This window comes from Neofelis nebulosa, chromosome 10 (assembly GCF_028018385.1).
Source record: "Neofelis nebulosa isolate mNeoNeb1 chromosome 10, mNeoNeb1.pri, whole genome shotgun sequence".
Classification (NCBI taxonomy): domain Eukaryota; kingdom Metazoa; phylum Chordata; class Mammalia; order Carnivora; family Felidae; genus Neofelis; species Neofelis nebulosa.
Genome location: NC_080791.1, coordinates 52,693,815 through 52,719,736, shown reverse-complemented (window position 1 = coordinate 52,719,736; position 25,922 = coordinate 52,693,815). Strand labels below are relative to the sequence as shown.

At 40.5% G+C, this 25,922-nt stretch overlaps 1 protein-coding gene across 13 annotated transcripts in view; it reads right to left on the bottom strand.

Moving 5' to 3' along the window:
• TENM4 (teneurin transmembrane protein 4) overlaps positions 1 to 25,922 on the bottom strand; it is a 2,920,333-nt gene that overhangs the window by 996,282 nt on the left and 1,898,129 nt on the right. For all 13 annotated transcript variants that reach the window (XM_058690343.1, XM_058690336.1, XM_058690342.1 and 10 more), the window contains one exon: positions 24,918 to 24,980. The gene's annotated coding sequence lies outside the window, so the exon portion shown is untranslated. The remainder of the gene's footprint in view (positions 1 to 24,917; positions 24,981 to 25,922) is intronic.

The window sequence follows — 25,922 nt, the reverse complement described above, 5'->3', positions numbered from 1 at the left end:
ATTCACTCATTCATTCATTCACATTCTTTCATTTGTTCATTCATTCACTCAACCATGCATTTGGATATCTACTGTGAACACAGTACTTTGCTAGGCATTTACTGGATTCAAAAATACATTTATATTCAGTCTTTGATCTTGAGGGTGTCTTACTCTAGTAGGCAATGCAAGAGGATAAAGAAGATAAACTTTTAAGATGGTGAGTGAAATACAAAAGGTATGTGTTGGACCTAATAACTAAAGCTTTGGCAGGATGGCATCCAGAACTGGCAGTGGTTCCACAGAGCAGAGTGTCTGGTTCACTCTGGATGGCATTGGTTGGGTAGCAGCAGAGCTGAAGACTGGATATTGTTGGAATATACTATAATCTGCGGGCAGGGGAAGGAAGACGAGCGAGCATCCATGACTGAGAGAAGCTGATGACACCTCATCTTAGAAGAAGGTGTGAATGCCAAGATTTTAGCCCTTAGTGACTTCCAATGGCCCTGACATACGCTTGAAGAATAATACCTCAAAGGTACCACTGAGTACCTGAGTATATTAGCAGGAAGCTGTAGAAAAAGGGATTTACTAACACTGCCAAAGATGGGGGTGAGGGCGATGCCCCAGAAGGGCATTAAGTATTCAGAGAGGTTTGCTTCCAGGGGTAGAAAAGCAAGTGCATTCTGGGGAGAGCTAAGGTGAAAGTGATGCCCCCTGAGAAGGATGGCGATGTGATTAGAGCAAAGCACAGAGAGGCAGAGGAGAGGTAAAGTTTGAGGGCGCACTAAATGCCAGCCCACGGAATCTGAACTCTCTCCTGCAGGGCTGGTTGGGTTTGTGGCCGATTTATGTGGAAGGGCCACCTGGTAGGATGTGCGTCCCAGACATGGCCCTCTGGGAGCAATACAGGACTGTGCGAGGATGGGCCAGAAGATCAGAGACAGGAGGCAAGGAGACAAACCAGGTGGCTGCAAAACCACCCCAAAGAGGCTGTGATGCCCCACCCCCCAGATTTCCTGTAGCCAGACAGCCCAGTGCCCCTTTCGGAAGGCTGGACACTCCTTATTCCATTCAGATGACCCAGCACATACTTACTTACTTACTTATTTATTTATTTTTAATGTTTATTTATTTTTGAGACAGAGAGAGACAGAGATGAACGGGGGAGGGTCAGAGAGAGAGGGAGACACAGAATCTGAAACAGGCTCCAGGCTCTGAGCCGTCAGCCCACAGCCTGACGTGGGGCTCGAACTCACGGACCGTGAGATCATGACCTGAGCCGAAGTCGGACGCTTAACCGACTGAGCCACCCAGGCGCCCCGACCCAGCACATATTTAGAGAAGAAAACAAAAACATGGAGAAGGCCAAGGATGAATGAGTTTCTTAAACAAAAATTTAAAAGACAAAACTAAGACGTTGTAAATACTCCAGCACCAGGGTGCCTGGGTGGCTCAGTCGGTTGAGTGTCCGACTTCGGCTCAGGTCACGATCTCGCGGCCGGTTAGTTCGAGTCCTGCGTCAGGCTCTGGGCTGATGGCTCAGAGCCTGGAGCCTGCTTCCGATTCTGTGTCTCCCTCTCTCTCTGCCCCTCCCCCGTTCATGCTCTGTCTCTCTCTGTCTCAAAAATAAATAAATGTTAAAAAAAAAAAATACTCCAGCACCTAGTGGAATTTGAGATGTACATACTTGAAGGAATAAATGCATAAAGACACCAGAAACAGTGAAGTGTGAGTAAGAGTGGGGGTCTCTAGAAAAAGGGGCACTGAGAAGGTTGTCTGCTAACTTTCTAATGTCTCTCTCTCTCCTATGGATGTGCAAAACATGGGGCTAGTCATTGGATTTATCCTCTGGGTTAAAACTGCAGCTCCTATTTATAGGGCACCTGCTATGCTTCACCATGCACAACGCTCAGGGCACCACATACATTGTGTTAGTTCATCTTACTAACGACTGCAAAGCAGGCTTTATCAGGCCTGAGGTTCAGCAAGTTTAGGGATCTGTCCAAGGTCACAGAGCAGTAAGTGGGGAGCTGGGATTTGAACTCCAGTCTATCCAGCTCTAAAGGCTTCTGCACTGAGGCATTCTCCTGAGTACCGCACTGTAAGGTCCATCATTGTAAGAGGTGAGAAATGGCTGCAAGTAGTTCATATCACCTTCCTTTCTGGGCTTTGATTTAGGGTGTTTAGAGCACCAAGGTGGGTGGATAAACCAAAGATTTTTGGGTAAGGAAGGAAGTGGTGGGATAGAGGAAAAGGAGAATAAAATGTCTACCTCCAGTAGGGCGTAGGCACGCTTGTTATCCTCTTTGGATCAGAGATTTTTCTTCAGTAAGGTGAAATCAGTAGACTAAATCATGTGGAAGACACATATATTTTAGTGGTACTAAAAGTCTTTCTTTGTTTACCTTAACTTCAAATTTAACTGGGTTTCTTGAATTTTATCTGGGACCCCTAAAACCTTGACAACATAAAGATAATGGCATCACGGATTAAAGTCAGAAGGAAAGGTTGAGGCAAATAGAGAGGGGCTGGTTTCCTCGTCTTGCAGAGTGGCAAACCCATCAATATCACCTATAGTGAGAGTTGAAGAAACTGAGTCACTAAGATGGTGATAATGTGGCTTGGTGACAGACAGTGACTACACTTAGCATGATGAACACTGAGTAACATATAGAATTGTTGAATCATTATACTGTACACGTGGAACTCATAACACCAAATGTTAATTATACTTCAATTAAAAAAATGAAATGTTACCCTTTATCGGGAAAAAAAAAGAAAGAAAGAAACTGAAGTTTAAGTTTGGTACTTGTAGTTACAAAGGTAAAATAAAAACTACTTATAAAACTACAACTGAGAAGGAAAATATAATAGAAATCCCCAAGGATGAAGGGAGGACGAGAGGGAAGTGATACAAGGGCACTAAATTCTTCTTTTAAAGGAAGGAGCTAAGATACAGTCTTGCAGTGGAGGAATCACAAAGCAAAAGCAGAGAGATTTTATTTAGCATTAGGGTGGTAATTGCCAAAGAGCTAAAAATGAAACAATTAAAAATGGCTTTCTCTGGGCAGTAGGGCTTACAAAGTAGATGGAGAGGGAAACAGTTCCTTTTCATTGTACTCTACCCTCATTAGATTTTAAGATTTTATGCCATGTGTAAAATTAGATTAAAAATAAAGTAATTATATTAATCATTATTACTGCCAACCATCATTCAGCATATTATAAGATTGTTTGCTCACTTGCAATCTCAGTTTCTCAATGGAAGGCGTTTTTTATTTATTTATTTATTTTTATTTTTATTTTTGGGACAGAGAGAGACAGACAGAGCATGAACGGGGGAGGGGCAGAGAGAGAGGGAGACACAGAATCGGAAACAGGCTCCAGGCTCCGAGCCATCAGCCCAGAGCCCGACGCGGGGCTCGAACTCACAGACCGCGAGATCGTGACCTGGCTGAAGTCGGACGCTTAACCGACTGCGCCACCCAGGCGCCCCGGAAGGCGTTTTTATTTGCCTCTACCATATTCGTTTGGTTATAAAACTGTGAGCATCCAGATTTGCAAACCCAGAGGGTGAACAGATATCAGCTCTTGCTTTGCCACGTGTGGTAAAAATATTTCCACATTTTCTAGTATTAAGAAAAAAGATAAAAAACCCTCTGATAAACAAACATAGTCCATTTAATTTAAAACAAACACTTGAGGACAGTCACCTCCCCCTCCCCCTGGCATGCCTTTGTGAGCTGCCACACAAGACCCTTCACAAACTTGCAAAAGAATTGTGCTTACATAAGCAGAAATCAGAATATAGCTGACCCTTGACCATGGGTTTAAACTGCACGGGTCCACTTATATGAGGATTTTTTTTTTTTCAACGCATAGAGTACAATATGCTAGGGTCGCCTGGGTAGCTCAGTCAGTTAAGTGTCAGACTCTTGATTTTGGCTCAGGTCATGATCTCACGGTTGGTAGATTGGAGCCCTGCATCAGGCTCTATGCTGAAGATACAGAACCTGTTTGGGATTCTGTCTCCCTCTCTCTCTGTCCCTCCCCCAGCTCGCTTCCTTTCTCTCTCTCTTAAAATAAATAAATAAACATTAAAAGAATACAGTACAGGGGCGCCTGGGTGGCTTGGTCGGTTGGGCATCCGACTTCGGCTCAGGTCATGATCTCATGGTCCGTGAGTTCAAGCCCCGCGTCGGGCTCTGTGCTGACAGCTCAGAGCCTGGAGCCTGTTTCAGATTCTGTGTCTCCCTCTCTCTGACCCTCCCCCGTTCATGCTCTGTCTCTCTCTGTCTCAAAAATAAATAAAAGTTAAAAAAAAATTAAAAAAAAAAGAATACAGTACAGTATTGTAAATGTATTTTCTCTTCCTTATGATTTTCTTAATAACATTTTCTTTTCTGTAGGTTACTGTCTTGTAAGAATATAACACATAACATACAAAATATGCTTTAATCAACTGTTTGCTATTGGTAAGGCTTCTGGTCAATAGTAGGCTACTGGTAGTTAACTTTGGTGGGGGGGGGGGAATCAGAAGTTATTTGTGGAGTTTTGACTGCACAGGGTGGTCAGCAGACCTAACCATTGCGTTGTTCAAGGGTCAACTGTACCAGCCAGAGCAAAGTTTGGTTGAATTGCTCAAATTTTGATCTAACTTAGAAATACATGGATTTTCACTAGATACCTCCATCCATTTGAAAGGGAAACACAAGATTTTAGTTGGGGTGGTCAGAAAGAGTCAAATGTTAAAAAGTCACTTGATGACAAGGCTTAATCCTGCGTGTGTGTGTGTGTGTGTGTGTGTGTGATAGAACATGGCTAAGAGGGGCGCCTGGGTGGCGCAGTCGGTTAAGCGTCCAACTTCAGCCAGGTCACGATCTCGCGGTCCGTGAGTTCGAGCCCCGCATCAGGCTCTGGGCTGATGGCTCGGAGCCTGGAGCCTGTTTCCGATTCTGTGTCTTCCTCTCTCTCTGCCCCTGCCCCGTTCATGCTTTGTCTCTCTCTGTCCCAAAAATAAATAAAAAACGTTGAAAAAAAAAAAAAAAAAAAAAAGAACATGGCTAAGAGACCCACAGCTTAGGCCATACAAGAGTTGTTGATTCCAAGGTGAAAGCTCACTTAGAGAATGCTTGCTCTGAGCTGTAAAGACATACCACTGTAGCTTGTGATTCGTGGAGTTTCCACCCAAAACATTACTGATGCCCCCTGCTGCCCACAAACCCCAGGTCTCCTTGCTTCACATGGATCTTTATAGTCCTTGAAGTCTGTTGTGAACACCAGCGGGCTGTAGGCCTTTAGTACGAACTTCACATGTGGTAAGGTACACCATATGTATAAGGGCATTGAGGACCCTCAACAAGCATGCTGGACCTGCCAGGATGGAGAGGAGTATGGGGCCTTCATTCCTGGGCAGTACTGCATGGAGACTTTTAATGGGGCCCTCAGCAACCACCCTCTGCTAACCCCTTCTTCTCACTTTGCCTTGCCGCAGAATCAAACTCTTTCTTCCACTCTTCCAGGAAGACTTTCTGTCTCCCTCAAAATCAAGAACTGATACCTTCTTCTCAACGCCTGCCAGAAGTATTTTGAAGAGTAAATAAGATGATGATAGAAGCTCATGCCAGGATTAAGGAACTAATAATTTATGATATATCAAAGGAGAATACCAAGGCCTGTCTGGTGCCAGTGCAAAAGACATAAGGATTGTAAAAGTAACAGCAAAAACAGCAACAGCTGCCACAATAATTTCTACTATTTATTGAGTGCTTATTATGAGTAAGTTAGGGGTTTCACAATTTTCATCTTCTATTTCACCGCAGGATGGGGCATTTTTATTCCTCATTTCAAAATGAGGAAAATAAGGCACAGAGGGTTAACATCCAGAATACATAAACAGCTCATACAACTCAATAGCAAAAAAAAAAAAAAAAAAAAAAAAAAAAAAATTAATGGATTAGAAATGAGCAGAGAAACTAAACAGCTATTTTTAAATAGAAGACCTACAGATGGCTGACAGATATATGAGAAGGTGTTCTACATCACTAATCAGCAGAGACATGCAAATCAAAACCACGATGAGATACCACCTCACACCCGTTTGAATAGCTAGAATAAAAAGGCAGAAAATATGGGGCACCTGGGTCGCTCAGTTGGGTGAGTGTCTGACTCTTGATTTTGGCTCAGATCATGGGATTGAGCCCTTATTGGGCTCTCTGCTGAATGTGGAACCTGCTTAAGATTCTTCTCTCTCTCCCACCCCTCCCCCGTCCCTCGCCCCTGCTCATGCTCTCGCTCTAAAATAAATAAATAAATAAATAAATAAATAAATAAATAAATAAATAGATAGATAAATAAATAAAATAGCAAGCACTGGTAAGGGTATGGAGAAAAGGCAACTCTTGTGAATTGTTGGGAATGTAGACTGGTGTAGCCTCTAAGGAAGACAGTATGGAGGTTCCTCAAAAATTAAAAAAAAAAATAGAACTATCATATGATTTAGCAATTCCACTTCTGGGTATTTATCCACAGGAAGTGAAAACACTAACTTGGGAAGATATATGCACCCCACATCCAGTGCAGCATTATTGATAATAGTCAAGACATGGAAACAACCTACGTGCCCACTGATAGATGAATGGATAAAGAAGATGTGGTGTATACACACACACACACACACACGCACACACGCACACACACACTCAGTGGATAATATTCAGCCATAAAAAAAAAAGGAAATCTGGACCTTGAGGGGATTATGCTCAGTGAAATAAGTCAGACAGAGAAAGACAAATACCATATGATGTCACTTACATGTGGAATTATAAACAAAATAAAACAAAAACACTGAACTCATAGAACCCAGAGAACAGATTGATGGTTGCCAGAGGCGAGGGGTGGGGAAAGATGGGTGAGTGTGATCAAAAAGTTACAAACTTCCAGTTATGAAATAAGTCCTGGGGATGTAATGTACAGCATGGTGATTGATAATACTATGATTAATAATACTGTATTGTATATTTGAAAGTTGCTAAGAGAATAGATCATAAATGTTCTCATCACACACACACCAATTTATGAGTATGTGTGGTGATGGATGTTAACTAGACCTATTGTGGTAATCATTTAGCAACATGTACATATATTGAATCATTACGTTGTAAACCTGAAACTAATATAATGTTATATGCCAATTATATCTCAATTTTACAAATATATAAAAAAAGAAAAGAAGGCACAGGGAGGTTAAGTAACTATCCTGGAAGCACAGAGCAAAGGAGCTGCAAAGCCGAAACTCAAACGCAGGTCAGTTTCACTGTGCAGTCCACGATATAGACTAGTCCACTGAATTGCTTCTCCGGAAGGGAAGCTAAAGGGAAAATTGATACAAAATAGCAGAAGCAAGTTTACAAACAAGCACTGACAAATTCTGTATGTCGTCTACATCAGCTAGTTTACATCACATGCCTAAAGTCTGCTTCCAAGAAGTCATCCGTCCATCCAAAAGTTTTTTTCTAATTTTTTTTAACGTTTATTCATTTTTTGAGACAGAGAGAGACAGAGCGTGAACGGGGGAGGGGCAGAGAGAGAGGGAGACACAGAATCAGAAGCAGGCTCCAGGCTCTGAGCCATCAGCCCAGAGCCTGACGCGGGGCTTGAACTCATGGACCGTGAGATCGTGACCTGAGCTGAAGTCGGACGCTAAACCGACTGAGCCACCCAGGCACCCCCAAAAGTTTTAAGACACACATGCCAGCTACACACGATGGTACATCACTGCATGGCGACCACGGGCACCGAATACAGGCAAGGGCAGGCTGTCAGCAAACAGGAAGGATGTGGGGTTCTACGACATTGTGCAGTGGCTGAGCAGCAAGGAACACAGCGGGCTGCCTTGACCATGCTGAGCCAAGCAGCAAATGAAGCTGATCAGATACACCTTCTGACGTCCTCTGCTCTGGGGACCCCAGGGAGGTGTGGCCACCTGACTGCAATGCAGGTTAAAAAGCATAAAACGTTGGAGTAGACTGGGCAGGCATTAGTTGTTCTACAGAAAGGCAATTTTATGGACTAGTCTCTAGCACGGGCTTCACATCGAAACTGAGCTGGGTTTGAATTATGGCTTTGCAGCTTCTTGGCTCTGTGATTCTGGGCTTGTTACTTAACCTCTCGTAGCTGTATCTGCCTCGTTTTGAAATAGGAACAATAATGTCCCATCCTCTGGTGAAAATTTAACAAGATGAAAATTGTAAAACCCTTAATATACCCATTCTAGGTGCTCAGTAAATGGCTGAAATTGCAGCGGTAGTTCCTTGTTGCTCTATTGTTACTTTTATAATCATTATGTCATTTGCAGTAGAACCAGATAGGCCTTGCTTTTTTTTTTTTTTTTCAGATCCAATTTAGATTTGGCAGGCCCCATGCTGGCCTAGCAGTGGTGGAACACACAGCTTCCTGGCTAGGTCAGACAGTGGCTCAAGATTAGAGTTTATGCATTGTGAACGTGCTGACCATGCTTCCTCTCTCCTGTGCTAGCCTCCTCCTCTTCCTTCGCCTATTTTTTTCTTTTGGCTTGTTTTTTTCTTTTCCTTGTTCCCGTGCAATCCCTGGTCTCTTCTATAATGGCCTTTGTGTAATTGTTTTTCCTGGCTTACCTATGTATTATCTCAACCTCTTTTCTTCCTTTCTCCCTTAACATGGAATATTCTTTATTGCACCGAATGCCGTAAACATAGAAGATGAAGGACTGTTTCCCAGGGACCTGATAGCATTACAGAGGGGTGAGGGGGAGGATTATGTATATACCGATAATACAGCAGAGACTACATTATCATTCCTTTTCTTGTTTCGTTTTTATTTATTTTTGAGAGTGCCAAGTGGGGGAGGGGCAGAGAGAGAGGGACAGAGGATCGGAAGTGTCTGCACTGACTGACAGGAAGGAGTCCCATGTGGGGCTTGAACTCACCAACTGCGAGATCATGACCTGAGCGGGAGTCGGCTACTCAACCGAGTCACCCAGGTGCCCCTATATTATCATTCTTAAGGCATTTATTCATTTAGGAAATCCATTTTTTAAACCTCCTTCTAATTATCAAGCCCTGTGCTTGGTGCAGATAAAATTATAAGGACATCTAAGAAGGCATTAGTTGTACAGAGAGGCAATTTTATGGATCATGGACAGCCAGGAGAGCAACATGGTGGAGGCCAGGAGTGCAACACTGGGGAGAAGGGAACATTGGCCAGAGATGAATGCCAGGCTGCCATAAGAAAGCTGCATTCTTTTACATTAGTCCTATCTTGGCCAATAAAATAGGAGTTCCTGCTGATTCTTCCACTCCTTCAGGAAAGCATCTTCTTTCCATTCGCTTATCAGGTGTTACCTATGGACATACATATGGTCACATCACACACATGCATGCATGCACGCAAACACGCATGTGCACATCAGCGCCCCCCTCTCTTCTTGGCTCCTGTCTCCCCTCTCCCCTCCCGTTTCCTCTGACTTCCTCTCCTCACTTCCTTCCTCCTTTTCTCTTCCATTTAGCTCAGCTCATTCTGGCAGCTTTATTCTCCATGAGTCCCACTCAGCTCAAAATGCTTGTGGCTCTCAAAGTGTTCAGTAGCGATGTTTTAAGAGTGAAATATTTGCAGCAAGCAAAATGTTTAATGTCAGGCGTGTGGCCATGTGGATTATCGTTCATTTGTTTCATGGACTATTACAGAGCTGCACGTTAGTCAGACCTGTGCCTAACTGTCACCTCCTCAGACTGACTTTCCCTCAGACACCATGCTTAACCTCTTTCCCTACCTTAGTTTTCTTTGGTGCACTTGCAAATAATAAAGTAATTTATCATTGTGCCTCTTGTCCACAACACCGTAAGCTCCATCACTATGTCCAGGGGCTTTGCCTTCACTGCTAGACATCTGTTCAATAAAACTTTCATGATTCAATGCATAAGCATAGGCATTATAACTGTATAAACGAGTAATATTTAGTAACATGAAATTTCCCTTCATATTAAGTAAAATGTTAGATACAAAACTATGATATATACCACGATATCGATTGCAAAAAATATACAACAGAGAAAAACTATGACCAGGAAGGATTCAAGTTCATTGTGCTCATCCCTGGGTGGTGGGATTTTCTTTAGATGGATCTGTATGAATCTGAATTTCCCCAATAACTTTCAATGGCCATATATTTTTTAAAAAAAATTAGTCTCCTTTAAAACATAGTGGATGCTGCTGGCTCTGTGCAAAATTTTTGTAGCTGGGACAGATGGAGGGGATGTGAAAATGACAGAGTGATCAGTGCAGTGGTTAGGGAAATAATCCAGATCTGGTTGACTCATTGTCCTGACTGAGTTGACGATTCCTTTGATTGCCAGTGATACGTTTAAAGTGAATGTTTTGATGACAGAAGTGAAAATGAAGGAGTAGAGTCAACAGGCTGGAGATTGTTTTAAGGGTGTTAGGGCTGAAACATGAAAGGAAGTGAGGCTTTGGCAAAGCCCATGCTTTTTGGTGGTGCCAAACCCCAAATGATCCCAAACTGTTTCAAGATGTTGATAAAACCTCAAATAGAGGTTGCACACAGGCCATTCATTCAGTCTTACTGTATGCAGCCCTAGGACAGGCCGAGATAGGAGGTAACTCCTCAGGCTGAGCTGACTGAGGGCGGCTCTGTGGAGAAGGGCATTTATCCGCCCCATCTGCCTTTTCTCTGCTGCTGCTGGCAATGTGTCCTATCCAGAGACTCGGCTTTTTCTCTGAGTATAACTTCATTTGGAAAAGCATCTCAACCTCATCAAGTAGGGGTTTGAACAAGTGTTGCCTATTTATTCAACATTCATTCAATTCCATTTACAGAGGGCCTGCTGTGTACCAAGCCCCAGACCGTACCCTTGGAGGGCAGGCACTCAAAAAAACAGACACAAATTCTTGCCCTTATGAAGCTTACATTATAGTGGCAGGTTGACAGTCTAGTGTGGAGTGCCTGACAAGCCCCAGGCTTCTCTTACTGCTTTTTGAAAAAGTCTTGGGCGAGTTTCATCTTCACAATTAGATGGCAGCCTTGGTTTCCCAGTTAGCACAAATTCCTGGAAGACTCTGGAAACAGCCTTGGAAAACGGCCTTGGCTATGACCCTGACTGACTTGGTGCCTTGTTCCTAAGGGATTATCTCCTGAGGAATAGACTCAGGAGAGAGGAGAGAGACTTGCTGACCCCTGACCCTGTAGAGCCAGTTTGACTATGAGACAAACAGTTATCAGAATAGCCACTCTGTTAGTTACTAATGATAGCTATCATTGACTGATCACTTACCATGTGCCACAAATGTGCCAAGCCTGTTTCTTCCAGTGTCTCATTTAATATTCACAGTATATGTGGGGTTTCTGTTTTCAGTATAGCCAAGAAAACTCCTACCAGATGCTCCCTTTCCACAGATAACAATTGTAAACTGTGGACTACAAACAAAAATGAAAAGCAGAATAATGACCTATAGGCACTGGAAAGTGACAAGCTAGCAGGCAGATTCTACTGTGAAATTAAAAAAAAAAATTGGACAAAGCGATTAGCATGGGGTGTGTTTTTCATTTTCATAGCTTTGAACTTGAGGACAGGCCAAAGTGATGTTATGTAGAGTAGGCATACCTGTGATACAAACCCCACGATCTTTGCAGCCTGAAGAACAAACTACAGCCCTATCCCTCATCCACATGCCCTATGTTCCAAGATCCCCAGGGGACACTGAAACCACAGATTGTACTGAACCTTACACATACCATGTTTTTTCCTGTACGTACCTATGATAACAGTTAATTTATAAATTAGACGTAGTAAGAGATTAACAACAATAACTAATAATACAATAGGTCAGGTATAACCATATATGCTGTAATAAAAGCTATATGAATGCGGTCTCCCTCTCTCAAAATGTCTCACTGTACTGTACTCATCCTTTCTATGATGACATGAGATGATAGAATGCCTACATAATGAGATGAAGTGAGGTGAAGAATGTAGGCATTGTGATTAGCATTAGGCTACTACTGACATTTGATGATACATCCAAAGGACGATTATCTGCTTCTGACTGTAGTTGACCATGAGTCACTAAAGCTACGGAAAATGAAACTGTGGATAAGGAGAGAACACCACAACAGAGTTCAGGGATACCACAGCTACTGAAAAGTGAGAAAGAAATCGTGGAAAAGAGACAGAGACATATTCTGTTTATAAGCTCTGTCAAGTGTCTGGCTTACTCTTGCATGTGTGGGACATATTGAGAATAGCTTGTACCTAAAGCTTGAAGGATGCATGTTTACTGTAATTGCAAAGATTTGCAGTGTGAGACTAACCAAGATGGTTAACTTATAGTATGCAGTAACTTAATCAAACACTGATGCCTGTGAAGGCATTTTGTAGATACAGTTAACATCTAGAAGAGCTTGACATTAAGTAAAGGAGACTACTCTTGATCATGTGAGTGGGCCTCATCTAATCAGTTGAAGGCCTTAAGAGCAAAAGCTGAGGTTTCCTGGAGAAGAAAGTATTCTGCCTTAACATAGTACCTCAAATCCTGTCTGAGTTTCCCGCCTGTAGCCTGTCCGACAGGTTTCATACTTGACAGCCCTATAATTGTGTGACCCAATTTTTAAAAATAAATCTATATAATAATAACATGTAATGCTTTTATTTCTCTGGAGAACACTAAGACACCAAGTTAACTGCCTGCTAAAACAGTTCCTTTACAGAACTGTACCCAAATCTAGAGGCTTTACAAAATAATAGTCACATGGACCAGGATAAAATCCCAAGTTACCTGATGTATCAGACCCAGGAAATTGTAACCCAGGTGCAAGAGGAAAGACAACCAACTGGGAGTGACTCTAAGATTATCTAATTGTTGGAATTAGTGGATGAGGCTTTTAAAGCCATTATTATAACTGTGCTCAGTGAAATAAGGGAAAATATGCTCATGGCAAATAAAAAGATAAAAAAATATTAAAAATGAAAGACATTATCAAAAAGAACCAAATGGAAATTATCAAACTGAAAAATTAAATATGTGAAGAAAAATACACCGGATGGGCTTAACAGCAGAAGGGAGATGACAGAGGAGAGTTTTCATTCAAAATGAGAGCAGAGAGGAAAATTATTGAGAAAAATGAAAGGAGACTCAAAGAAGCTATCAGGGAATTGTAAGAGGTTTCCTCTGGATATCCAGAAGGAGGGGAAAGAAAGAATGGGGCAGAAACATTATCTACAGATACAATGGCTGATGTGATGGCTAGTTTTATGTGTCAACTTGCCTGTGCTAAAAAATGCCCAGATAACTAGTAAAACATTATCTCTGGGTATGTCTGTGAGAATCCTCCCAGAGGAGATTAGCATTTGAATTGGTTGAGGAAAAAAAAAAAAGATCACCTTCACCAACCCAATCTTTTGAGGACTTGAATAGAACAAAAAGGTGGAGGAAGGGAGAATTTGCTCTCTCTGCTCATGCTGGAACATCCATCTTCTCCTGGCCTCAGACATCAGGGTTCCTCAGACATCTAGCCTTCAGATTTGGACTGGGACCTACATGGTCAGCCTCTGATTCCCAGGACTTTGGACTCACACTGAATCACACCACCAGCTTTTCTGCTTCTCCAGCTTACAACGGCACATTGTAGGATTCTCAGCCTCCATAATGATGTGAGCCAATTCCTATAGCAAATCTCCTCATGTATATATATGTTTCTCTGAAGAACCCTGGATAACACAGCTGAGATTTTCCAAGCTTTTGGAAAGACAAATGTACAGATTCAAGAATGCAGAGAACTCCAAGTAAGAAAGATACATAGAAAATCACAGCTAGGAACATCATGGTCAAGTTGCTGAAAACCAGAGGTGAGGAGAAATATTTAAAGCACCCAAAGGAAAAGGACACATTGCATAAAGGGCAGAATCTTATGGACTACTTATCAGTAACTATGGAGTCCAGAAAGTGATGCAAATATTTGTTGAAGTGCTAAAAGAAAAACAATTAACTCAGAATAGGAATGTCTATTGATATTTTCTACCAAAAATAAAGCTGAAATAAAGATACTGAGGAAAAAGAACTAAGAGAATTTATTGTCAAAAGATCTATTCTATATGGGGTGCCTGGGTGGCTCAGTTGGTTGGGCGTCAGACTTTGGCTCAGGTCATGATCCCACCACTTGTGAGTTTGAGCCCCACGTCAGGCTCAGAGCCTGGAGCCTGCTTCAGGTTCTGTGTCTCTCTCTTTCTGCCCTTCCTCCCCTCTCTTTTGAGAACAAAAATAAATAAACATTAAAAAATTTAGAAAAAATCCATGCCATATGAAATAGTAAAGGGGGTGCTTCAGGCTGAAGTGAAATTATACCCAATGGAAACTTGAGTTTTGGGGGGAGGATAAAAAGCACTGGAAATTGTAAATATCTGGGTACATATAATAGACTATATTTTTCTCTTAAATTATTGAAAATATATAGGACTCTTTAAAGCAAACATTATAACACTGTCTTATGGGGCTTATAATGTATGTAGTTGTAATAATATGGTAATAACTATAAATACAAAAGTAGGTGAGGAGTGATAAGTGGACCTTTGGGGTCACAAGGTTTTTACATTTTATGACACGTGTTACAAGATTAACTCTTAAATTTCTCTTCTCAAGGGAAAAGTTAACAATATATATTGTAATCACTAGAGTGGTCACTTAAAACATTGCAAAGACTCAAACAAATAAACATTTTTAAAATTTGCAAAGAGACATAAATAAAACTTTGATGTATAAGATAAAATTGAATTCTAAAAAGCATAAAAAAACTATCCTAAAATAGGTAGTAACTAAAGAAGCAGAAACTGAAGGTGACAAACAGAAAACAAATAGTAAACCAGTAGACTTAAAACTCTTTCACTATATCAATAATTATAATAAATGTGACACTGAGTAAACACTCCAATTAAAAGTCAGAAACTGGCAGAATGTATAAAAAGAAAAAAAGACAAGAACCAACTATATGTGCTCTCTAAAAGAAATGCATTTTAAATACAAAGACACAGATTTGTTGCAAGTAAATGGATGGAAAAAGATAAACCATGCAAAGAGTAAATAGAAAGGTTGAGCTAGTTGATTTGATAGCAAACAAACTGCCTACTGCCAGTTATGGATATTGTTTAGCAGTTTCCAATCCATCCTCCGTGGCCTGCTTTGTGGTACTGAAGGTGGACCCTGGACATAGTTCACCTTTGGCGCCTCTGGTAAATTTTGTCAGTAGAGGGCGCTGCAGGGTCACTGCAGGAGGAAAGGGCTGTTCTCTTCCTGGTTGGTGTGCTTTTCTTCTTCCTTTCTCCTGGGGCATGTGGTGGCCAACAGGGTGTGTGCAGGACTCAGTCGGTACTCAGTCTTAACGGTCAGTGGCACCCTTGTGGGGAGCTTGTAAGCAAGCTTACATTAGCAGCCCAGCTAGCATTCTGGTGACTCTTGCAGGTGTGTCTTAGAGGCATCCTCCCAGTGGAGTTTCCAGCAGGTGTCTTCCCAGAGAGTTCATTTGTTACCACAGAAGGTGGCTTTCCAGTGAGCTTCAGTAATACCTCAGTAGGTAATTTTCTAGTGAAGTTCATCAGGGCCGTAGTGTGCCAGCTCTGGTCTGTGGCACTCCAGTGAACTTCCCTGTCATCCAGTGTGCCAAAGTCACTCACTTTCCAACAAAGTCTAAATCTTACGCTCTTCAAAATATGTTTCTTCTTTGGGTACTAACCCTCAGCCCCAGAAGCAGTGGCTGTTCTAAATACACACACACACACACACACACACACACACACACACACACACACGTGTTATTCTTAGGCTCTTTTTTTTTTTTTTTTTTTTAATTTTTTTTATTTTTATTTTTGGGACAGAGAGAGACAGAGCATGAACGGGGGAGGGGCAGAGAGAGAGGGAGACACAGAATCGGAAACAGGCTCCAGGCTCTGAGCCATCAGCCCAGAGCCTGACGCGGGGCTCGAACTCACGGACCGCGAGATCGTGACCTGGCTGAAGTCGGAGGCTTAACCGACTGCGCCACCCAGGCGCCCCATCTTAGGCTCTTTAGAGGCCTCTTTGCCACTTAGTGGTTAATCCTGTTACTAATTAATAATTCTTTCTATAAGCTTTCCCTGTTCAAATTCTGTGAGATTTCTGGACTGATATAGACTTCAAGACAAAAAGCTTTATCAGGGAAAAAGAAAGACCCTTCGTAATGATACAGGGACACTCATAAAGAAGACATTTAAAATTGACATAATTAAAAGGAGAAATAGGTAATTCTGGTCATAGCTGGAGACTTTAACATCCTTTCCTCAGCAACTAGTTAAAAAAAAAAGAAAGCAAAAACATAAATGTTCTGAACAACACTATCAACCATCTTGACCTAATTGATATATATAGAACACGAAACTCTACAACTGAAAAATACTCGTTCTTTTCAACTGCATGTGACCATGTTTCAGATAACAAATTAAAAAAACTAACTGAAAAGGATTGATAACATATAAGAGCATGTTCTCTGACCTCAGTAGAACTAAATTGACATCCATAACAAAATGATATTTAGAAACATCTCAAAAACCTGATAATTAATCAACAGACTTCTAAATAATACATGAGTCAAAGAAGAAATGAGGGAAATTAGAAAATATTTTGATCTGAATGTTAACAAAAATACAACATATTAAAGATTTTGGGATGGAACTAAATCAGTATTTAGAGGGAATTGTTGACTTAAAAACTTGTATTAAAAATGAAGACAGGCACCTGAGTGGCTCAGTCAGTTTAGTGTCTGACTCTTGATTTTGGCTCAGTTGGTGATATCCCAGTTCGTGAGATCGAGCCCTGCATCAGGCTCCATGATTACAGCACAGGGCCTGCTTGGGATTCTTTCTCTTTCTCTCTCTGCCTCTTCTCCCACTTGCATTCTCTCTCTCTCTCTCTCTCTCTCTCTCTCTCTCTCTCTCTCTCTCTCTCTCACACACACACACACACACACACACACATACTCTCTAAATAAATAAACAAACCACTTAAAAAATAAAGAATGCTTAAAAATGATCTGTGATCTCTGGTTTCAGCTTAAGATGCCAAAAAAAGAATAGCAAAGTAAATGTAAGGTAACTAGGAAAAAAAAGTAAAAATAAGTGTAGAAATGAAGAAAATAGAAAATTGGTAAGCAATAAAGAAAATTAACAAAGTCAATTCTTTAAAATGTCTGAGAAATTTAATAAAACTTTAGCTAGACTGATCAAGGAAAAGAGAGAGAACACAAATTGCTAATACCAGGCAAAAATGTGGGATAATTACTACAGATCCTATAGACATGGAAAGGGTATTAAAAAATATTATGGATAACTTTGTGCCACAAATTCAACAACTCAAGAGTTAGACAAATTCCTACAAAATATAACTTAGCAAAACTTACTCAAGAAAACAAAATAGAACACCTGAATAATGCTATACCTAATAATAAATTGAATTTACTATTAAATTCTGGTAACCAACAAACAAGCAAAATGCAACTGTAGGCCTAAAAAAGCTTTACTGGCAAATCCTATCAGATATCAAAGGGAAGAAATAATATCCTATCAGACATTAAAAGAGAAATTTAAACCATCTACATGAATTACTTCAGAAAAGAGAAGGAAAAACTTTCCAACTTGTCTTATGAAGCCAGCATCACCAAAACTTGACAAAACGTGATAAAACATTAAAAAATTAGACAAGTTCTCTCATGAACATAGATGCAAAACTATTTAACTAAAGATTAACAAACTGAATCAACAGTATAAAAATGGATGAAACAACATGACCAAATAGGTTTTGTTCCCGCCACCATGCAAAGGTGTCTTAACATTTAAAAATCAGTTAATGGTATTTGCCATATTACCACAAAATTTATGAGGAAAAAACACATGATCAGTTTAATAGATGCAAAAAAAGAAATTTATACATTTCAAAACCCATTCATGATTTAAAAAACTCTCAGAAAACTGGGAATGATGGGAATTTCCATAACATGATGAAGGACTCTCACAGAAATCCTAGGGTAAACATCATAACTAAAAGAGAAATATTGTCAAGAAACAAGCAAAAAAAAAAATTAGAATATAGCAGAACTGTTTCTACTTGCAGATAATGTAATCACTTACCTAGAAAATCCAAAAAAAAACCTAGACTACATCATACATTAGGTCTAATGTATTTAGTGAGATAGTAGGCATAATGTCAATATGCAGAAATCACTTACAGTTGTATATTCTAGCAGCAAATGTGTAAAAGGTATCATTTATAATAGTGTTTATACAGCATAAAATATTTTGAAATAAATTTAACAAAATATGTGGAAAATGTGTACACTGAAAAGTACAAAACAATACTGAGGGAAATTAAAGCAGATCTGAATATATGGAGGGCTATGCCATGCTCGGTTTCTGAAGAAATCAACTCATCTTAAATTGATCTATAGATTCAACAAGGCCCTTCCAAAATCCCAGGAGGCTTTTTTTTTTTTTTTGGTAGAAATTTGCAAACTGATTCTAAAATGTATATGGCAATGCAAGGATATCCAAAACAATCTGGAAAGAACAAAGTTGGAGGGCTAACATTGCTTGATTTCAAGACTTACTATAAACCTACAGTATTCAAGATACGTAGTCTTGACATAAAGATCAATAAATAGATTGATGGAACAGAACAGAGATGGAAATACTTCCATTTATACAGTCATTTTATTTTTCAACAAAGGCATCAAATCTTTCCAATAGGGAAAGCATTTTTTTCTATTTTTTTATTGTGAAAAAAATAACATTTATTTTATTAGTCTTTTTAAAGTGACATTTCGGTGGCAATGAGCACACAGGTACTGCTGTGTATCCATCACCACCATCTATCTACAGAACTCTTTCTGTCTTGCAAAACTGAAACTCAATACCCTTTAAGCAATGAACTCCTGCTTTCCTCTTTTCCACAGCCCCTGACAACTACCTTCTCTCTCCATGAATTTGATTACTCTAAGTACCTCATGTACATGGAATCAAAGAGACAGAGAGAGAGAGAGAGAGAGAGAGAGAGAGAGAGAGAGACAGTGTGTGTGTGTGTGTGTGTGTGTGTGTGTGTGTGTGTATTACATGTGGCTTATCCGTCCATGCATTGATGGATACCTGAATTGCTTCCACATTTTAACTACTGGGAACAATGTTGCTATGAGCATGGGTGTACAAATACACCTTTGAGATCCTGGTTTCAATTTTTTTGAGTATATACCCAGGAGTGCAATTGCTGGACTATATGTAATTCTATCTTTTAATCGTTTGAGGCACAGTCATACCATTACGCACAATGGTCGCACTTTTGCATTCCCACCAATAGTGCACAAGGGTTCCTCCAACACTTGTTATTTTCCATTTCTTCATTAGTATCTAGAAAGGATTTTTTTTTAGTTGTCCCCATGGCTAAGATTTAACAGTAATGTAGCAAAGAATACACAGCTGGATTATAAGGGAAAAGACACAGGTGGGGTCTGGAGGAATCCTCATGCCCTTTCCCTCATGCTCTCTCCCTCCTGTAAGGGTACACACACAGCGCACACACTCTACCTCCTGCAACGAAAATGCAGCAAATGTGTGTAATGTTTTTGCCCAGGGAAGCCCATAAGAGAGTTAATACCGAAGACCAAGACGTTTACTGGGGGCTGGGCACATAGGCACCGGAAAGGAAACATTGTAAACAAATGTGCTGGAATGACTTGGTTCCTGTAGAAAAACAAGAAACCCATAGCGAGCCTCCATCCCAACCAATCAGAATATGCAAAATTGATTCAAATGAATCCTTTAACTCCCTCTGAGTGGTCCTGCACATGTCCCCTGGGGGGGCTGAGGATCAGAGCGGCGAAGTCACACGGAAATGCTCCACAAGTAAACGGCTAAGTCAATGGCTAAGTCAGACGTGGAGGCCAGATGTGGCTATCTTCTTACACCTGTGCTGTTTATTGATCTTTGAGATCCATCTTGAGATTCATCTAATCATCTTTTTCATCACTGAACCTGCAGGGCCCAGCAGCATCTGGTACCCAGTAGACACCCTGTAAATATTTGTCCAAGAGATGCCAGCACGGTCTCTAGAACACCCTGCTGCTTATCTGAACACATCCCTTACCACAATATGCAGCACATGCCTAGCGACCAACGTGCTTCCCTGGCCGCCTCCTCTGCACCAAGCTGGGTTTGCAAGCCTCATGCTTACAAACTGTAGCCAAATTATGAGAGAGAGAGAAGGAAAAAAAAAGATCATTAAAACCCTGCACACTGAACCAAGAGCAATTTTTACCTGGAGAGCTAGTGACAAATGCATTTAAAATAAAATAAAAATATTTTAGTTCAAAATCAACATCATTGTTCCTCTGATTCCATTTAGAGACAGTTTAAATTATTCAGTTTGCTTATCTTTAAAATTAAGAGGGGCCATCAGTTTCCACCAAAGATACATTGCAATTAGTGAAGAGAAAGGCCCTGAAGGAGGATGGGACTGGAAGAAGAAATAGAGAAAAAAATATGGAAGGGAGGGCAGGGAGAGACGAATGCCAATGGCGATAGAATAAGGGTTACGGAATATTCTACGCATTAGATGATGCACAGAGCGTGGCTTGGTTTTCAGCTATGTAGATGGCCAGAACTGGGTCCTGGTGAGTTCTGCGTCCCCTGTGGTTTGGGATCCCTGATGCTCCTGCGGATGATGCCAGCTTCCCATGAATATGGTATTCTGCCTCTAAAAATGTAGGCTCGGGGTAGAGAAAGGCCTTTGCCTATTTGTGTAGCGGAGCGATTGACATCTCTCAAAATAACACTGCCAAGCACTAAAGGAAACCCCAAAGGAAAAGAACAAAGGAAACAGGGGCACCAGAGCAACTGCAATATTCATAAAACACAGATTCTCTGACTCGGTAAGAACTAAGCATGGGCCCCGCAGGATGACACATACCCAGGGGCTCCTGCTTGGCATCTTGCCTTCTCGGTGCCAGGCCTGCCTCTTCACAGCAAACACCACCTTATTTCTTGCCACCCGGGCTGCCTGCAAGAGTCCTTGTCATATTCCCAAGTTGAGGCCGCCGAAACGCTTTATTTAGTTTCCTTGGATAAGTTTGCCCAAGTTTCCTTTTCTCTTTCTGTCATGAGGAAAATGACACTTCCTCAGTCCTCAGCCACCTGGATTGATGGACAGAAGGACAGTGTAGGCACTTGTTCAGCCAGAAGCATTTTATGATTTGACTGGGGCTCCTTCTCCATTTGTAGAATTTGTCACTCAAACCTGGATCTTCTGAGAGCTAGACAGAGTCCTATTAAGTTATATGTGGATGTCAGGCATACATGGATGATTCTGGGCTGGATGTGTGGTCACCCTAGGTACCGACTCAGAGAAAAATACTCCAACCCGAAACTATTGTATTACAGCGTGTAATAAAATTACACACAAACACTAACAGGGAGGAGGATGAGAAAGAACAAAAGAGGAAACATTGTAGGTAGTGATCTTTATAGGTACTAAAGTGATTGTTCACAGCTTCTGTCTTTTTTTGTTTCTATAGATGTGTGTCCTTTTAAATGTTAATTGCTTTATTTCCTTAATTCTAGGAGGAACCCTTGCTGAAATCTGAATGTGTATTACAAGGGATGCCAGAAAGAACTCTCCAGCTGCTAGGAAGAGGAATAATTTGTGACAAAGTTATTATTGCCTGTCTATGTATGAGCTTGGTGGTGTGTAGAAGGCAGATGTGTTCAAATGGACATCTTGGATGAGATATTTACATTGGTGGCAATACTTTTTGAATTTAGATACATACTAACTGCTCAAAATATCCTCAGAAAGGTTGTACCATGGTGTCACACGATAGCAAAAAGTTACAACAGGCCTAGCAAAAAGTTACAACAGGCCGACAACGATCTGCACATCCCGGGCACTGCAATTAAAGGCAGTGCAAATCACCAAATATCTTCTAGTGATTCGTAGAATTTTCACATCTACCAGAGGTAGATGGTGTCCAGTCATGCTTTGAGAAGATATGCCACTTGGGTGTCTGTGGTCTATCTGTCAGAAGCTAAGGCTGACTTTTTAAAAGAAATCTCGTGAGATAATTAGTTCAGTTAAGCAAAAAACTATGACTCTAACCACAAAGCTAACGCAGATCCAACAGCAGTCTCCTTCCATTTGCCTTGAAATCACGGTGTCACTTGCAAACATGTTAAAAAGGATGCAATGTGTAACTGCTGATGGCCGAAAGATTCCAAAGAATCCCAAAGGTTAAGAAGATTTAGACTCGAATTTTGATCACGACATTTAAAATAAGTGGTGTGTATGTGAGTAAATTAATGCTGTTGATTAAGGTCTTTAAAGTTAGTTTGCACATAAATAAAAGTGCACTGCCTCTATACCAGAAACTGCCCTCAAACACTATAATTGAATCAATGGTCCATTTCATAACTGAATCTGTCTTGAAGTTAAGGAAATGCATTTGCCAATTCCACAACTCCTGTCATCCTGGCCTGTGGAGGCTCTATCATCAAGTTGTTAACCCAGGTTGCCTACTCTGGTGGGAATCATTCAAGACACAAGAGTAGTAATTAGGACCATCTAATTTCCAGAACCAAGAGAAATCTGACCAAGAGCCAGGTTTAGCTCTGAGGTAAAAGATCTGTATTCCTGGTATCGGTATACATTTTAAGGAGAGATGTCAGTGGTTAAACATGTCTAAACTAAGAAAAATATAATATCTGACAGCAACACCACTGCAGAACAAAATACAATAATTTAATTTCACAGCATTCATGTCACATCAATACAGCAGGTTAAAACATTAGCCCAATGTGAATTATTGAGTGGCTCCTGGAATATGTAACTTTAAAGGTAAATGTCAGGTGAGAAAAGACTGGTCTTTAACCCTGAGTAAACTTAGCCTCAAAGTAAAACAAAGCATTCATCGACCATGCTCCTTAGATTATTATTATTACTTTTTTAATTTTGCGTCTCACATGGAAAAGTTAGAATCTGCCAGCCCACTCAAACACCTGAGGGGAATGGCCAAAACACATCATCTAAAGGCATAATCATTCTTGTGAGAGTACCGCTTCCTATTTTTCTATTGTTTTACAGAATATCTACGAACCATTTGTGTTGAGATTATGGACAAGTTATTCTCTCCAACTTGCCATAAAGGCAAAAACTGATTTCAAATGAAATTAATGTACCATTTCCTTGTTATGTAAATAACTGGACTGAAACATGCGTTGCTCTGTTCTATATTAGCGTTAGCGATGGAACTAAATTAAACAGTATTGTAGAGATATAAATAATTTCCTACAGGTGTGCTGAGGGACACACCAGAAATGTTCCTTGCAACTGATTTCGGATGGCATTTGGGGATTTTGAGACACGTGTGGTATGTTTTTCAAATGTACTTGAAATTCTGATTTTGCTTTTTACGATGTTAAAAAAACGAAACGATTTGAGTGTATCAATGGTTTCAACAATGTGCTGACAATCCAGAAGTGATTACAGTGTAGTTGAAGGGAAAAATGAAATGAAATTGGCCTAGAACCAAAAGTAAAAGCAGCGAGGCATTCCTGAGGCGTGGTGATGGGAATGTGGGAAGGGATGGAGAAATATGGAAACGGGTGGGTGGAAGGCATGTACTGACTTTATTTTCTGAACCAAAAATCAAAGCACAAGGTCTGAGACTCCAAATATATCAATGAGAAAAAGGATAAAAAATTATGGCTGCCCCAGAAAATCCCAAAATCATTGCCCCAGGACTACATAAAGAGGTAGTGAAACGTTGACAATGGTGGTAATAGAAGGGAGAAAACTACAAAAAGAAACCAAATATTATAAAGCGAATTACATTTTTCAAACCTATCTCTGTTTTCTTCAAATTATTACTAGTTATACAGGCAAAATGTGTGGGCATGAAAAAAATGTGTTATGTTAACTGTTCCTTCTGAGTACATTTATTATGCTCAATCTGCATTTACACATCAAGAAATATTTTGCACTAAAAGCAAGGAACAGCTTAGTCTCCAGAATAAACTCTTTTCTTTATAGAAATAAAAGACAAGCTTCTTATCACCCACCTCTAGGTACTATCCCTCCTAATAAGCAAAACTCCAAATCAACCTCCCTCAAAAAAAGAAAGAAAGAAAAAAAAAAAACAGAACAAAAAGCCAGAACAATATCCCAGCCAATCATTCAAAAACTACAAAACATGCTCTGAAGAAGAGAACAGAATGGGTAACATGTCTGGAAATATATTCCATTCTTCCATGGGAATGCGCTTATGAAATCTTTTCAGGAAGTCTTGAAATATCTCATTTTAATGTCTCCCCTTTCATTCTTTTCCAACCTGGGACAAACCACCTCATCATCAACATTTCATCAATATCAAACAAAAGCAGGCGTGGTAGCAAAGTTTCATTATTGAACATTAGGCACACTTCCAACGTGAATAAATGATCACATTTTGAAGAAAACAAAAAAGCGCTTATAAAATTTTCAGATATATTTGTCAGTTTGTAACAGGATTCCTTGGAGTGTCAAAAAATCTCTAGAGGATTTAAACTTTATATATGCATCACGAACGCTTGGTTGAGACACAACTGATCAGCAATGCAACACTGGCCAAAAGGTGTATAGAATACCTATATACCCACTGTACCTATATATTGTACCTAGCTGCAACCATGGGTAGAGTTCTGAAGGCTATGGCAGGAGGTCAGAGAATCACGAATACAAAATAGCCCAAGAAAAAGAAAAAAAAGTACTACTCAACTCCAGCCTTTACCACAATTTCGCTCATGGCCAAAGGTGATAAACGGAAGATAAAGAACCATATAACTCACCAACATGACCAGCTATCTGGGGAGAAGGACCTGTGGAAAATCCAAGCGCTCTCAATGACAGATCTGTAAAGACAAAGCAGAGAAGAGTGTCGTCACTCTTGTGGAAGTAGAGATATTTGTGAGCAAGGGACATAGCTGACCATATTCTGATAGAAATGTATTACAAGGCAGGCTTGGGTGTGGGGTGGGAAGGAAAGGGAGGGTGCATAGTTGAATCACCTTGCTTCTACTCCTTCAGCTACAACTCCATACGTCTCTTGTACAGCTCTTCCTTCTGACCTGCACATTGAGCCCTCAACCAGAACCAGCAAAGTTTTAATGAAAACCCTCTAATGTACCATTAAATGCATCTTGCTGGTCTTTCTAAAGTGTAGATCTCATCAAGTTACTTCGCTGCTTAAAATAGCTTCCCACTTTGAGGGTCAAGGTAAAACTGCTTACCAGGTTAACAGGGCTCTTCAGTGAGGAGCAAATTCCAGGCTCTGTGCCTTCTGAACTTGCTCTCTTCTTCCTGGCCTTACTAATTCATTTGCATCTCTAGAAAATCACTCACTCACCCTCATCCACAGGCCTTTGAGTATGGGGACCCCTCTGTCTTCCCAGTTCCCATAAGACATGCCTTCCCAGTTCCCATAAGACCTCTCAACAACCTGACTCCATTCATGCTCAGGAATCATTCAGCAACCATCTTCTCTGAAAAGCCCCTCCTGACCACTATGCCTGATTCACGTGCATGCCCACGGTGTTCTTACAGCATCTTACTTCTAATTCTACCTTACCATTAATAGCTCGGGTTGTGAAATTTTACCAAAGAATCTGGTCTTTATAGTTTTGTATTGTTATGTACCTTATTTATTGCTATACTGTCAGTACCTTGTAGACTTCCTTGCATATAGTAAGTGCTCAGTAAATGTCTGATGAATAACAATATCGACTGAATGAATAAGACTGATAGAAGAATTTACTATTTATTAAGCATTTATATACTAGGCACTGAGTTAAATT